Source organism: Lynx rufus, unplaced genomic scaffold (genome assembly GCF_022079265.1).
Source record: "Lynx rufus isolate CCGP_SWC_20201006 ecotype Redwood Valley unplaced genomic scaffold, mLynRuf1.p SCAF_8, whole genome shotgun sequence".
Classification (NCBI taxonomy): domain Eukaryota; kingdom Metazoa; phylum Chordata; class Mammalia; order Carnivora; family Felidae; genus Lynx; species Lynx rufus.
In genome coordinates this window covers 83357485-83362300 of record NW_025814896.1, presented here as the reverse complement: position 1 = coordinate 83362300, position 4816 = coordinate 83357485, and the positions used below count along the sequence as shown (strand labels likewise).

The following is a 4816-nucleotide window of genomic DNA, read 5'->3' as shown; positions in this document are numbered from 1 at the left end:
AGGAGGAGGAGGAGTTGTGGTGGTGGTCGTGGTCGTGGTAGTGGTAGTAGTAGAGTCAGATAGAACTGGATTTAAATTCATGTCTTGCTATTAAACAATTACTGAGCACTTGCCAAACCTTAATTTTTCATCTGTGCCACAAAAATACTAGTACTTACTCAAAGGGTTGCTAACCAATTAAATTGAGAGAATGCATATAAAGTCCTCAGCAAAGTGTCTGGCACCTCATAGGAGCCCCCATCAGCCACAGTCCCTTCTCAAGGGTAGACCCTTGTCTTAGTGATCAAGCCTGGCACAAAGTCATCAGTAAAATAAGTTCTGGCTGAGTTGAACTAGAGTAGAACATTAAACCTTTTTCAAAGCAATATTTACAGACATACTGTGAAAGTTGGAACTTCAAGCAAGACAAGATTGAACAGAGAGAATAAAAGGCTGACGCAACATTGAATGGTCTGCAGGAGTTGAGGTCAGGAAGTCCACGCTCTCTGGAACAAAGAGGAAGGACCATCACAGGTGATCTCAGCTGATCTCAGTACCAAAGAGGCGAGTCCCAAGGGGATGCCAGAGTCTGCGGCAAGACTGTCCATCTGCCCTGGCAATGAGGTTTTCTCTGTGCTGCTGTCATGGCCCTCTGTTGACTCAGTGAGAGAGAGAACCCAAACCTGTGCCGAAAAAAACCAAAAAAACAAAAAACACAGAAAAGTAAATTCTGATAGAGGAGAAGGGGAGAGTAAGCTCACGGTCAATCTACACAACACTGGAGAAACATTTTTTAAAACTAAAACAACTTTAGTTTTATATTACAAATAGATACATGTCTATTGTCAGGGAGAAAATCACCCACAATCTTACCAGCAAGCGAAAGCCCCTGTTAAAACCTTGGTCTTATTTCCTGTGGATCTTTTTCTATGCTGCAAACATATGTCATACATATATCATTTGGATAAAATATTACATATGTGCATATATGTTCTCCATACATGATATCCTTTTATCATGTCAATAAACAGTCATCCATGACATCATTTTTAATGGCTGAATAGAATTCCAGCGTCTGGCTAAACCATGCTTTATGTAACCAATCATCCATTGTCAGACACTTGGGTCATTTCCAAAATCTTGCTATTATAAACAGAGCTGCCAGGAACTTCCTTAGAGCCACGCAGTGAACTTCTGATCCTCTTTCACAGAAGGATGAAAGAGAACAATGGGCTATTTGCAAAAGTTGACTTCAACTCCAAACCACCATCCCCTTTTCTCCACCCCTGGTGATACCCTGTCCTCTGGAGTCCAGCTGGAGGAATCCACGGTCAGGACCTTAGATTCTTGAGGATTTGCCCCACACCCAGAAAGAGTGTCTGAGCCTTTCTGAACTCATATAATTAGATGTGAGGGCCCTGAAACCAGGCCAGCGCTAGCCCAAACTGGGAAGCAGATGAAAGAAGTCTTGGCTCCCTTTCAGCTCCCTCTTAAGTGTTTCCTTTCCCTAGTACTGTCCAGTCCTCCCAAGAGGCAACTGCCCAGCACCCCAAACCCCTGGGTCCTGCTCTCAGCATCTGATACTCTAATTTCTACAGCTGTGATAGCAGCCAGGCTGGAAAGGCCACACCTTCTGGTAATGTATACTCTTCAAGAAGCTCCCTTTAACATCTTGAGTCAACCAACATGCTTTGAACTAAACACTGCCATAACAAGTGACACAGACTGGGGGGCTCGAAACAACAGGAAGGGATTGTCTCACGGTTCTGGAGGCCACCAGTCAGAAATCAAGGTGACAGCAGTGTTGTGCTCCCTCCGAAGGTGCTAGAAGAGATACATTCCTTGCCTACTCCCGTGTCAGACAGTTGTCAGTCATCTTCGGTATTCCTTGGCTTGCAGCCGCACCCTGCAATCTCTGCCTCCACCCACCCGTGGCCCCCTTCCCTGCATATCTGTGCCTCTGTGTCCAAATGGCCTTCTTCTTACGGGACACCAGTCATACTGGATTTAAGGCCTACCCTCATTCCGCATGACCTCATCTTGACCAATTACATCTGCAGAGACCGAGTTCCAAATATGGTCACATTCTCAGGTTCTGAGTGGACATGGGTTCTGGGGGGAACTCTACTCATGCCCCCCCCCAGTTCATGCTCTGATAGAGACAACAATGAATATTAAAAAAAATCAAAATTACAGGCATAGAATTATGATTACAGCTTTAAATGGACCAAGAGGGCTAAAATATGGGGGTATGGGGTGTCCTACACCCCCAAGTCACCCTGTCTTGTACCTCCTCATCTGGCTATGCCTATGAGCCAGACTTGCAGCAAGTCTCCAAGGGACCCTCTCAAAGTACCTGTGGAATAAGGAATACTTCTTGAATTCTCTCCAGCTCTGTTCAAAAGCCTGTTTTTTTTTTTCCTCTTTTTTGTTTCTTTTAATGTTCATTTATTTTTGAGAGAGAAAGAGACAGAGTGCAAGCAGGGGAGGGGCAGAGAGAGAGGGAGGCATACAATCCGAAGCAGGCTCCAGGCTCTGAGCTGTCAGCACAGAGCCCGACGCAGGGCTGGAACTCACAAACTGCGAGATCATGACCTGAGCTGAAGTCGGAAGCTTACCTGACTGAGCCACCCAGGTGCCCCCAAGCCCATTTTTTTCTGACCATAGGTTCTGGAGACAGTTGTGGCAGGGAGAAGACAGACTGTAATGAAGAACGTAGATAGAAAGGCAAAACTGCAAATCTTTCCCAAATTTACTGTGCTTTTTGTACATTTGTTCCCTTTTCTTCTCAGGTTTAAGAAGTAGGAGGAGGGGACCGAAGCAGCACTAGCCTCTTTGAATCCCTGAGCTAGCTCTCTCCTGCCCTGGCTGCTTACTGCTAAGACAGCAGGGCCGCAGACTCCTGGTGAGACAATTAGGCCTGAGCCTTTCTCGCCAAGACCTCGGGCAGCAAGCAATCCCTGCATTTCCGGAGCCGACCTTCAGCGCAGCCAGGATAGGGCACGGCTGGGATTTGAGAGCCATCCATCACAGCACATCCCTTGTAGAGGCCACAGGGTTCTCTTCAGAGGCATTTGCCCCAAAGCTCAATCCTCTCCTTAGACAAATTTAAGGGTAATTATTATGTGCCTCCACCAGCTCTCACAGATGACAGGAGTAACTCACAGCAAGTGTGTTCATGGTCCATACCCCACCTACAGTCCCCACACTGTGTCCAGTGGAGACTCTGACCCTGTCTCCAGCCTGTCTTCTGTAGGCAGCTTTCATTCTTGGCCTGAGGGTTTTGACTGCTAGTGGAGAGCAGGATGAAAGTGCAGGAGAGGTCGGCCTTTGGGAACAACCCTCAAGCAATGAGTAACAGGAGATGGTGAAAAACGCCCCAACTTTCCTGCCCTTGGGAGGAGCAGGGGCAACTCTGAGTTGTCTGTCTCCCAGAGGTCTCAGCAGAGCTGAGCCCCAGTTGCCCGCAGTGGCAACCTGTTCATTAAAGTACTATAGATTATCTCTACCTCCCCTCCCCAGGCCCTTCCCTGGGCTTCATAGCATCTCTTCCAAACAAACTACTTGCACTCAAATTCGTGTCTCCAGGTTGGCTTCTGGGCACTCAAGATACACAGTGGCATTAGCATGCATTTATTTCTCTGTTGGGTAATGAGCTCCCTACAGACAGGCACCAAATGTTATTCTTCTGAGCACTCACCATTTGGTCCCTGCCAAAGGTTTAATATGCATTACCTCATCTCAACTGCACAACAACCCTTAGAGTCCAGCACTAACATTATCCCATTTTACAAATTAGGAAGATGAAGCTCAGGGAGCTTGAGTCACTTGTCCAAGGTCACACAGCCTAGAGGAAGGAGCTGGGATTTGAATTAAGGGGGTCTCTCTTTGGCGCCTACACCATTAATGATAAATGTCTGTGAAAGAAACAAAGATGCTAGCATGCAATCCCTGCAAGCATTGGTCCAAAGGGTTCAGGACCAGCTAATTTCTCGAGTGGAGATAGAGGACATCAGAGTGTCCTTCTCCAAATTTCCATGAGTCTTTTCTCTATTCACTTATTGACTCAAGGAGCAGTTATTGATTCCTCTCTGTCCAAGGCACTGGATGAGGCCCTGCGCAGGTTACAGAGAAATGCAAAGCAAATTCAAGGGGCTTTTTTGTCCGACGTCTTAGTGAGCCTGCAGTGAGGGCAGCTGTTCTCCGAGCTTCACTATGCTACAGGGACAACACGAAGAAAGAGGCTGGAAAGTCGCCCAAGAAAGACAAAGACCCAGTGAACAAATCTGGGGGCAAGGCCAAAAGGAAGAAGTGGTCCAGAGGCAAAGTTCGGGACAAGCTCAATGACCTGGTCTTGTCTGACAAAACGACATATGACCAACTCCTTAAGGAAGTTCCCAACTATAAGCTTATAACCCCAGCTGTTGTCTTGGAGAGACTGGAGATTCAGGGTTCCCTGGGCCAGGGCAGCCCTTCAGGAGCTCCTTAGTAAAGGACTTACCGAACGGGTTTCAAAGCACAGAGCTCATGTCATTTACACCAGAAATACCAAGGACAGAGATGCACCAGCTGCTGGTGAAGATGCATACACACGTCCCCCCAACTGTACACTTTGAAAGACAAAACTTTATTAAATCAAAAATAAGGAAATAAATAAATAAATAAATAAATAAATAAAGCAAGCAAGCAAATTCATGGAGCTCATAATCTGCAGGGAGTGAGGGAGACACAGATAAGGCAGAAAAAAATAAATACCTGAAAAAAATAAATTACAAGACTAGAGCTGCCATTAGGCAGAAGCGATGCATGGCCAAGTGAGTTGAACAAAAAAGTGCTA

The 4816-nt window shown here is 46.4% G+C and overlaps 1 pseudogene; it reads left to right on the top strand.

The window, feature by feature from the left end:
- Nucleotides 1–1207: 1207 nt before the first annotated feature.
- LOC124503922 (40S ribosomal protein S25-like) lies at nucleotides 1208–4595 on the top strand (annotated as a pseudogene).
- The last annotated feature ends 221 nt before the right edge of the window (nucleotides 4596–4816 follow it).